Here is a 12,249-nt window from a genome sequence, read left to right on the forward strand (position 1 = left end):
TATGTGAAGTTAAAATACTTCTGTTTAGTTCCATCTTTATCCTTTAAGAATGGAATAAACATTGCTCTAATGAGCTAATAACTATAAGAAGTTTTCCCCAGTTGCCTATGAATTTTTTTTTCAATACATTTCCAAGTTCTGAAAATATTTCTGTCAATTTTGAAAAGATTTTTCCAAGAAAAAGTGCAACATTTAAAACAGAATCATTGCTAACTCTGGCCAAATGCCCTTAGCAAGTTGTGGATTTCAAACAATGCAACACATACCACAGTCAGTAAATGATGATGTAAATGTTTTGAGCTCTAGTGTCTACTGAATTTCTTTTCTTTATCCTCCTGATAACAGTATACAAGCCTTCAGTACTAAATCTTGATCTTCATTAGTGGCTGAGCTTACAAAGACACAAAAGACATCTTGAAAGTTCGAACTGAGAGATCTTCTGGATGATTACTATTTTGGCAAAAATGAGAATGCTGAGCTCACCTTTACAGCATGCCACAAAACACTCATAACTTAAAACTCAAGGATATATTGGAATAGCAGGTGCTCTGCCAGGATTGGACATGTGGCTTGAGAATGTGTTGTCTAAAGCATTGCTACTTGAAGCCCTGCCCTAGCATCAGCAGTTAAAAATACAGATTTGTGACCCTCACCTGCTGAATTAGAATCTCTGTGATGGGACCCAGGGATCTCTGTTTTAATAACCTGTCCAGTTGATTCTTAGTCCTACTCAAGTGATAGAACTTCTTATTTAAAGGATTCTGGGTGCCAGGTTACAAGGCTTGCCATAGACAATCAGATTATGTTTGTTCCCCCATAACAGCAACATAGATATCACCTGGGAGCTTGTTAGAAATGCAGACTTTTCTGCCCCAGCCCTACAGAATCAGTCTACCTTTTAGGAAGGTCCCCATGTGATTTCAAGTTCAAGTTGGAAATGGAATGAGTGCTGATCTGTTTTCTGAGGGCATGTTCCCCCAGGGGCCTGTTCTCTCCAGCAGTAGCTAGAGTGCTCTGGGCCTCTCTCCTCTCTCCCATACCAAAATCCTCATTTACCCAACAATGTGTTTCAGGCAGGTACAGGGACAGGAAGTGATTTATACGAGCTAATAAGTTTTAGTGTGTAGTTCCTGGTAAAATTCAATGTGCTTTGAATTTCTACAATATCAGCATTAGAAAGAAAAGATTTCTGGAGATGATTTTATATATATTTTTTTCTTCCATAAAAAGGCTTATCTCATGGCTTTTCTTAAATTGATACGATACATATTTATGGGGTACAGTGATATTTTGATACACGTATACAAGGTAAAAATTATCAGAGTAAATCAAGGTAATTAGCATATCCATGACCTCAATCATTTATCATTGTATTGGGAGCAATCAAAGTCCTCTTTTTTAGCTATTTGAAAATATACAATAAACACTGTTAACTAGAGACACTCAAGAATGCTATGAAACACGAGAACTGATTCCTCTTAGCTAGGTGTGATTTTATGTCTGTTAAGCAAACTCTCCCTATCTTCCCTTCTCTCCTGCCCTTCCACTAGTAACCACTATTCTACTCTCTACTTCTACCTTTATGAGATCATGTTCTTTAGATTGTATATGAGTAAAAATGTGGTATTTCTTATGGCTAACTAATACTCCATTGTGTATATATAGCACATTTTATCTGTTCACCTACTGATGGACACTTAGGACGACTCCATTATCTTGGCTACTGTGAATGGTGTGGCAACAAGGGAGTGCAGATTATCTTTTTGATATACTGATTCATTTTCCTTCAGATAAATACCCCAAAATACCCAGAAGTAGGATTGCTGGATCGTACGGTAGTTCTATTTTTAGTTTTTTTGAGGAAACTCTGGACCGTTTTCCAGAATGGCTGTAGTACTTTACATGCCCATCAGCAGTGTGGGAGCATTTCCCTTCGTCTGAATCCTCGCCAGCATCCATCATTTTTTCATCTGTCTGATAACAGCCATTCTAACTGGGGCGAGAAGATATCTCATTATGGTTTTGATTTGCATTTTCCTGAAGATTAGGAAGCTGGGGCATATAAGACATGAAATACAAGTTTTCTTTTATGTATATGAAATGCTACCATTTTATACTTCAATCTGATGCATGCATGATTTGTTATAACACAAGTTCTACATCTAAATATAGGGCCAAACATGCAAAATAAATAGCAATTTTAATTTTGGTATTCTCTTGCATTTTGCTAGTAACTGTTTTAAAACTAAACTGTTTTAAAACACAAGCTGAGGATGGCTATATTTATTAAACAGTTCTTCATCAAAATTTACTTAACACTAATAATGCACTAAATACTACAGTGAAGAGCCTGCTGGGATTTGGGCAATCATTTATCTTTACCTAAAATTTAAAGTTTGAAAATCTGACCAGGTACCTCTACTTTGAATTTTCCGATTTAACTGAAACATTGGTAAACAAACCAAGCATGAAGCCTATCGTCTTGAATTATAATTGTTTACAGTGTACCTCAATGATATGAGTAAGCCCTTCTAAAGTTGAGATTGTCACAAATTTTTACAATATGGACAATAAAGGAGAAACAATTTTTTCCCTTTATATTTATGATAAAAACAATATTGCCACATAGAGGAAATTCAATTTACCCATAGTTCTTTTTTTATGTGTATTCTCTTAATCTTTATTTTCTATCTTTTAGAAAGGTGATTCTCTAACCTTTTTTAATGTATTCTCTTAATCTTTATTCACAAACATACTTTTTGCATACTTGTAACCTGTCTATTCATAAAATTTAGGAGAAATCAGTGTTTAAGTTCATGCGGACTTTTCTTTAAAAAAAACTATGAAGTGTAAAACTTACACCATAATCTTCATAGACCGAAGAGTTTCAACCACCAGACCAAATTACAACTTCCTTCCCTTCCTTTCCCACTTGAGTAAATGAAATAATATGAGGCTTTCATTAGTTTGTCCCTAAAAGAGTATATGTAAAATATTGTTATCTTCTTGGTTGCTTAGCATTCTCTTTATGCAATCATGAAATCTTGAAATTACGAATTAATGTAGAGTCTCAAATCTGCACAAAACAGTTTAAAGTTATTACCAAGTGTCTTTTCCACAAGTAATTTTAGTACTTTTTCCTTTATACACTTTGCTTTTTAATTTTTCTGGTATAAACATCCCCATAGTAACTTAACCAATTACCTCATTGTTCTTACCATTCCACTCTTGATGAGCTGGTTGAATAAGAAAGGGATTAATACAAATGACAGACTTCTTCAAAGGGCATCTGCATCTAAGTACACGACAAACACCAAAGGAGAAGCAGCATTAGTTAGGTAGAATAGGGGCTGCAATTAAAGAAGCACCAGTCTGGTTCCACCATACATCAACTGTGATTGATCTTGGGCGTATCATCTAGGCCCCATGCAATTCAGATTAAGTCTACTATAAAAAGAAGATCTTACTGGCATTCTAATTCTTTGTGGGTATGATGGGGAAAAGGCAGGACTATTCATAAGCATTTTGAAATCCTCAGATGAAAGCTTCTGAATTTTAAAAACAGATTTCATTTGTTATTAATACTCACTAGGATAAATATCTCTTATTATTACCTTGTCCTGCTAAAACATCTGTATCATTCTGGTTAAAAATTATAAATGAGTTTACTTTTCCACTGTTTCAAGAACCGGTCTGGAGAGCATGCTGAGCTGTTTTCATTTAGTGACACACTGACATCTAGTGGAGACTTACGGTGTGCTAAAGGATATCATACACCAAAAATAACCACAGTTCTGATGGGGCAGAAAGAAAAAGCACCTTTTGTTTTTCATGCAAGGCATCAAGAAAAAAGATTTTTAAAAGATTAAACAAAGAAACGTACATTTCTTGTATACTTAAGCTTTGTTTTTTCAATTAGAAACACTGGCCAATTCACAAAACGTAAAATAAAAAGATGGAATATTAGAGATGGGAGTGGTGAAAAACTTTTTCATGTTGTGGTTTGAGAAATTCCAAAATATATCCCACTAATTCAGAATTTAAAGGAGCAAGATGTAATTATAGGCGCACGTGCTCTTTACTTTTCACAGTGAATGCAGGCAAGGGTGGAGGAAAGCAAGCGAGAAGAGACTGGAGGGGAGGAGAAATGAGGGAATCAGACAGGGGAGGCAAGGCTTCCAGGGTTTTCACTACATCCCTTGAATTAATTTCTGCACCTCCTTCTAGTTAGAATTTTATTAATTCCAGAAGGAAAGCTCCTTTAAGCAAATATATGTGTAAGCTACTTGGCATGTCACTAAGCATTTATCAAAACCTGCTCATGTAATGTACTGTATTCACTTTGGAATAAAAAAATAAAACAAAACGTTTCTATTACCCTGGGCTTTCCCAATGCCTAGCACCATGAGTAAAACCAAGGCTTCTGTGTTTCCTTTCTGTCCTTCTACAGGTAACAAGAAATAAATGCTAAGTGGCCCCAGGAGGAAGTCAATTTAACACCTGCACATTTTATTTAACATATAATTATTTAAATTAGGTAAGATTAACAAATATTCATTGGAAAATTATCACATTCATATCATATCTGGTACAGTACAAATTAAATCTAAAACTCTGTCCCCCTCTTCCCCCTTTAGTGAACCTGGGAAGGACTCAGCGTACGGATGGTCTATTTGATGTACATCAGCCTATTTCCTGGTTTTCTCTTGAACTTCAACCACTGGATGGAACTTCTTTACACTATTGTTTACAGCTTCATTATTCCAGCGAACAGGCAAGGCTGAAGAGGAGGCATTCTGGAAGCTGAAATAAAGAAGTTATATTTATACGGCTACGTGCTTAGCCTCTGGTTCTGGAAAATCCACCACACCTCTTCCAAAAAAAAAAGGGTGGGTGGGGAGCAAAGAAAAGTGAAAACATCTTATTATTGGCCTGGAGGAAACACGGAACTAAAAGAAATCCTCAAGAACTAGGAAATGTGTGATTTTTCTCTTGAGAAGAATGTGTATGATGTTGTTCCCGCCACACCCAGAATGCTTCTAAATTCAATTCATTCTTTCAATTATGTCTGGAAATAAGAGTCATCCAGAAATGGTTAGACCAGCTCTCCAGTGTAAAATCCTAAAAGAATATTTATATTCTTTTTAAAATAGGGTCTTGCTCTGTCACCAAGACTGGATACAGTGGTATGATCACGGCTCACTACACGCTCGACCTCCTGGGCTCAAGCAATCTTTCTGCCTTAGCCTCCCAAGTAGCAGGGACTATAGTTGTGCTCACCATGTTTGGCTAACTGTAGAGACGAAGGTCTTGCTATGTTGCCCAGGGTGGTCTTGAACTGGTCTCAAGTGATATTCCTGCCTTGGCCTCCCAAAGTGCTCGGATTACAGGCATGGGCCACCACACCTGGCCCTAAAATAATTTTAAGGCAGCCATGTTGCTTAATTATAACTAGATGTCCTTAAATAAATATGTATCCATTGTCGGTATTGTTAAATTTTTAAAAAAGAAATATACTCACTTATTTCTTTCTTGGCAATTAATAAACTTCAATCTTCAGAGCCCAGAGACAAAAACAAACAAACAAAAAAACAACAAAAAAAGATGCGACACAACCTATTAGCACAAGCAAAAACAATGTTCTAACAGTGAAGCTTCATACTGCACTCAAATGTATAATTATCCATACAATTTAAAACTGTATATTTTACTGCTTTAAAAAAAAAGTCTTTCAGACACTTTACCTGCCCATTGTTTCACCACTAAGTAAATTTTCCTTTCACTACATTTCTGCAGTTGTTCATTGTTTTTAGTTCAATTACATAGTTGAGAAAATTCTGGCCCAGAGAAGTGAAGAGAAAAAGAATTCCTCGCTACAGAGCAAGAAAGCAAATAAGGCATTTGAAAGCTTATTCTATTACAGGCTGGTGGTTAAATTAATTAAAGTATTCTAGCTCTGGAATTCAGTATTGTAAAGACTCAGCAGTCAGATTTAAGATATCAATTATTATTGAAGTGTTTTACTCACAAAGAAACTATTGTGATAAATCAATGACCATAATTACTCCAAAAATACAACATTTAAAAGTTGTGATCTCCATACTCATTTCTTTCAAGAGAAAGTGTCAAAATGTGTCAGGCCACAACCCTTGGTAATTGGTTTTTGCATAAGTGTAATATAGATTTTATTGGATATGTTCTACGGATGGTGATTTTAAAGATTTCCCAGTAGAATCCCAGCTTTAGAACTAAGGCTGCTGTCCCTACTGGCAGAAGCAGCAGGTACCTGTGATTCTCAGAGAAGTCACTAGCTTTTTTGGGGGGGTAGGGTGGGGACGGGTGTGTTTCTGTGTCCTCCTAAATCAGTCTTCTAGTTCCATTCTCCCAGGATATGCTGCCATGTCCTAGACAGGGAATGACTCTTCTGGACATGTCCAAAATTGCAGATTCTAAGAAGAGGTGGCTATTCAAAGATCGGTCCATGAGCATGTTACATAAAATGAATCTAGAGATGTGGTCAGAGTACCTGTGCACAATACATTCAATCTTGAAAAAAGAATTTACAGTAATATTATGGAATCAATACCGATATTCCCACCACCACAATCAACCAGTCTTTGTGATCTTGGCTTCCCTGAAAATGTTAAGAAAATAGAGACAAGTCTGACTTAGAGAATCTGAGGAAACTTTATTGATCTTTTTATCCTTCCAGCATTACGAGAGCAGGCAAATACAATGTTTTAACCCAATCAAGCTCAAAGGAATAAACCTTTTTTCCAAACCTAAATGGGCTGGATGTTTCCTCCACATTATAGCACCCTCTCCTAAATCAGCCTTTATTCACCTCCATGTCAATGATAACCCACAACTCAGTGCAGGATGGAGATGCTTTTGCTGTTTCTCTTCAGAGGTCCTCACCGGAGTGTTCTTATCTTCTTGTAGGCTCTGGGCATCCTATGATATTTAACACTCAATGCCTCCCAAATGACAACCACAGAGTTACATATATCCTTCTTTGAAAATACATGAAGAGAAAAAATACATTTCTAGCTAATGACTAAGAACCCTCTAACAAGCTGCAAGTCAAAAGAAATACAAGTGATTTCTAATGTTAGTTAACAAAACATATGATATCAGAGATGCTATTCTCTAGATACAGACTTCAGAGATACTATATTCGTGGCAATATTCTAGCCTGGCCTTAAATAAGAAAATGCTGTTTTAGCAAGGTGCCTGAGAAGTATTAACCTGGGAAACAACATGAAACAGGAAAGGTGAACAACATGAGATTTAAAATTCTATGGTCTCCTAAACTTACTTCATTGAAAAGCCTTCCTTCTGAGCTTAACTAACATTAGCCTACCTAACTTTTAAATTAAAATCTGAAAAGTTTGGGCCCATGTTTAAATGTGCCAAACCACTGACCCTTGAAGAACACCACAGGGGGATGATCCCACACGGTGCAAAAACTCACATATAACTTTTAACTCCCCGAAAGAAGTAGCCTACTGTGGACCAGGAGTCTTACTCATAACAAAGTTGATTAACACATAGATTAATATCTACATGTGTTTTATGAATTCATAACTATTTTTTAAAATACTTCTAAGGTTCGTGGTTTGCAAGTTTTTTCAGATTGTTAAAAATTTCCAAAAATTTTCTGATACATTTATTGGGAAAAAAATCTGCATATTAAGTGGACCTGTGCAGTTCAACGCTGTGTTGTTCAAGGTTCAACTGCACTTGGAAATCTTACTGGAAACCTATCACTATAATAAAAATAAAAGCGAGTGGCACCATATGTCAAACTGACATACAGTACTTAACCCCTCATTGTGTGTACTTGCCTATGCCTGTAGTGTCATTTTTTTGAAGGTACTTACATATAGCTAGTGTGTAAGCTAAAACACTTCCAATACTCAAATTCAGAAAAAAAAAAAAAAAAAAAACTCAAAAAAAGTATAAAGTTGCCCACTCATCACTGAATTATTTTGAACTGAGCAGAAGGCTCAATCTCAGTACTGCCAAATGCTCTTAGGCACAGAAGCAATGCACCATCTGTCTTGAAGCACCAACTATATCAATTCACATTTAAAATACTGGTGTGCCTAGCCAAGTATCTTAAGCAATCCATTTTCTGATGCTTGATTGAAACTTAACACGGCTAGCAACAAGGTTACATGCATCAATACTTTCAACTGCTAGCAGTAAAATTATAAAAAAGTCAGAGCACCAAGGAGTTGTAGTCCTATGAGCAGAAAACCTTGAAGAAGTCGGTGAATTAAGGAAATGTTCTCAATGAGTCACTATCGCTTTCCCTGAGGAAATATTTTTCAGTGATAAACGGAATTGCTGCCATTGGGAAGAGTGACTCTGGTATTTTGCTACAAAATGAGTACTTCCAAAGCTCCTACTGAAATAGACGCTGCTGCTTCCAGGGAGTACACTGATGTAATAACAGAAAGTCAGCCTTCTAGGGAGTTTAGAGTTTATTCAGTAAACAACCGGCAACCATTGAAGTTTAAGCAGGAACTATCCTGATAAAGTGTTTACTCTGGGAAGATTAATGTGATATTAGTGTGAAGAATGGAGTTTTATGGATGAACAGAGGGTAACTTTAAAGGTTCCTTTAGATAAGGAATAACTAAAGGCCTGAATGAGACAGTAGGAGTGGAAGGAAGAGAACAAAATCAAGACATGATTTCCTTCAGAAATAAGAAAAAAAGCAACTACAGTACCAGTCTATATGCAACTACTAGAAATATTCTAAAGCAAGCTTATCAAACCTGTGGCCCACGATGGCTTTGAATGAAGCCCAACTTTCTTACAACAGTATGAGCTTTATGCATGGACCATTTCTTTAGCTCATCGGCTACCATTACAGTGTCAGTGTATTTTATGTGTGGCCAAAGACAATTCTTCCAATGTGGCCCAGGAATGTCAAAAGATTAGACAACCCTGTTCTAAAAAATATTTATAATCCGCTTACAAAAGAAGAGTCATATCCTATTTTTTTTCAGATAAAAAGAATAATTGGGCTTAAATGTACAATAATTACAACAAAAGTATCATTCAGCAAGACCCAATCAGGAAAAAAAAAGTTTTCACTTCGAAGTATTTCTTAACTCTTGACTTTCTAAGTAAAGTAGTTGAGCTAATTAAAATTCCAACCTCTTTGCTGACCAGTTTTTCAGAGAAAATAAGCACAAAAAGGCCCCACTTCTTACCTATCAATCTTGGGAGGCAAGAAGTCAGGAAAATAGCAAGGAAAGGTATGCAGAATAAAAGGTATGAACCTTGGTCATAAGCTGTGATTGCCCTATGGATTTTCTGGAAATGAAACCTGATCTTCAGATTCCCTGCTTACAGAGTGAGGTGCCATGCAAAGGGGGAGAAGGCTTGTAACTGAATCTTGCCAGGGGACCAATGATGGAAGTGAGGATCACAGAAACTGGTGTCACTATGTCCTTCTCTGACCACCACAATCCATAAAATACTCAGTTTTCTAGTGTTATTTTTCCTCTAGCAAGCTCAGGGACATTATCTGCCACACCATCCACTGAGGCTTTTTCAAAGCTCTGTGTCCTTGGACATCTCTCTTCCTGACTAGACTATGATGATCTCCTTGGGAACACAGTGTAACTATCGTTTGTGTCCAGCATTTAAAACAGTATTAACTTTCCGCAAATAATTGAATTTCGCTAGTCCGGTGTCAAGGCAGATTATTCAATGACTTCAGGAAAATCTTGAAGTGAAACAAAAATTGATTCAAGAACAAACTTCAATGAAACAAAAATCACAGTGCTAAAGATTCAAAGAAATGCTAAAACATAGCTGATGAAAAAGAGTAGCCGTATCTGAGCTGATATGGAAATTTTAATTGCATGCTCCTTAACACATTAACTATGAAATAAATGAAAGGCTCATCCAGGTAGACAACTCAATCATTCGTTTGACAGTAAACGACTAGTTACTCTGCTGGACACTAATGGGTCACACAGATATATAAATTTGTGGTCTCCTCATTCACGCTTTCAGCCAATAACATGTTGTTTCATGGAGGGGTAGAAGTGACCAAAGAACCTTCTACTAACCACATCTACCCCTCAGTCTGACCTACGCCCTTGTCCTCTGCAAATTCACAACAGGCCAAACATCCCACTTGTGCTACATCCTATCCCCTCCTGCTTATCTAGGGGAACTGAAGAATTTATGAATGACAATGCTGCTCTAAGTGCTGGATGCTGCGCTTCTCAATGACCCGTCAGACCGAAAGACAGATGTCCACGGTAGTGCACAGAGCTTTGAAAACACCCTGAACAAATGAGGTAGCAGATAACTTTTTCAGGGACACTCACTGTCCCTCCTCCCCTACACCATCGACTTCCCCTCCTCTAATCTTTCCCATCAAAATACTGTAATTTCTCCCATTTTAAAGAAACTCCAACTACTCCCCACTTCTCTATTTCACTGCAAAATGGTCAGGAGTCTCCAAGTTCTCTATTCCTTGTTACTTTCTTCAAGCTTTGATTTCACTGCTCCAACAAAACTGTGCCTATAAAAGTCAACAATGCCTATGACTCCTAAGTTGCTAATGGCTATTTAGGCCCTCATCGTATTTGGCTCATCAGTAGTATCACAGGGCGGTAGACCATTCCCATGTCCTTTAAACTTTTCATCTCCTTTTCAGGTTCTTAAACTCTACTGGTTGTCCTTTCACTTCTTGAGCATTCCTTCCTGAGTTTCTTTGCTGACTCCTGATCTCTCCTCAGTCTCCTAATGCTGGGAGTGCCTAGGCTTTTCTTTCTAGCAGCACTCCTTCCCTTGAATGAGTGATCATAGGTCTCACAGCTACAAACAGCTGATGTCTCAAATATACATCCCTGGCCCAGAACTCTTGAAAGCCAAATTTGTACATCCAGTCTCGCACTTCCATTTGGATGTTTAATAGGCATTTCAAACTTAATCTGTCAAAAATTAAGCTCATAATCTTTCTCTGTATCCTGCTTCACCCTCAAGTTAATGACACCTTGGTTAATGACAACTACAGTCTTCTAGTTTGCTCAGGCCCTGAAGCTTAACTCCTTCTTTACATCACATATTCAATCTATCAGCAAATCTTCTTAGCTTTCTCTTTAACTAGAACGTGACCTTTTCTTACTACTTACACTGCCACAACCCAGGCTGAAGTCACTGGTATCTCTCACCTGGATTACTGCATTAGTCTCCTAACTCATCCTCCTGCTCCCAAATCCTTAACCTCACACCAAGTTTTTTCCCTGACTATAATCAGAGACTCTAATAAATCATGTCCTGTTGCTCTTTGGCTAAAAACAGCTTCCAGTGGTGTCCCATCTTATTTAGAATACTAACCAAACTCCTTAAAATGAAATACAAGACTCTATGTGATCTGCTCACCTGTCATCTTCTTGACTTGGCTTCCTATTCCTCTCCTAGTTGCTCACCTGCTCCAGCCCTCCTAAGAATTTGCTGCTTTTTGAACGCATTGGGCATGCTCTTGCCACAAGATTTCTTAAGTTGGTATTCCCTCTGCCTATAATACTCTTTCCCTATGTGGCTTATTCCTCACCATCTTCAGCTCGACTCATCTTTTAGGTGAGGTCTTCCCTGACTACCCTTGTTGTAACTGCAATTCAACCTCCCCTTTCTTTGTCCCTCCTGCCCCGCGTATGCATGCATGTGCACGCACACACACACACACACACACACACACACACACACTTTACAAATTTTTTGGCCTGTCTCCCAGCAACTGAAAGTAAGGGCAGGGATTTTTGTGTGTTTTATTAACTGCTAATCCTAAGCACCTAAATCAATATTCCAGTGTACACAACTAATAACATGTTGAAATACATTGGATCCCTCATTTTTAGGGGCTCATAATTGAGATATATGTATACAAGCAAAACACTATATGTGTCATTAAAAAAAAAAAAAACATGGAAGAAAAAACACGGGGTCTCATGCATATTTAAAATGACCTTCACCATTTGAGAGTTGTGCAACCACAGCAAGAGTTTAGCAGAAGGCTAAAAAGTGCTCTTCAAACAATGATAAAGGAATCGGGTAACGGGTGCCAGCGAAAGCCCTATAGCATTATCCCCTCATACCCTTTATTCCGTTAACGATTACTCTTCGTCATCACTTTGTAGATGACAACTTGAAATGCTCATATAAACACTTAAGTACCCAATCTGAATCACTAGAGAATTCCTGACTCTCCTTACA

The sequence above is a fragment of the Saimiri boliviensis genome, chromosome 5 (assembly GCF_048565385.1).
Source record: "Saimiri boliviensis isolate mSaiBol1 chromosome 5, mSaiBol1.pri, whole genome shotgun sequence".
NCBI lineage: Eukaryota > Metazoa > Chordata > Mammalia > Primates > Cebidae > Saimiri > Saimiri boliviensis.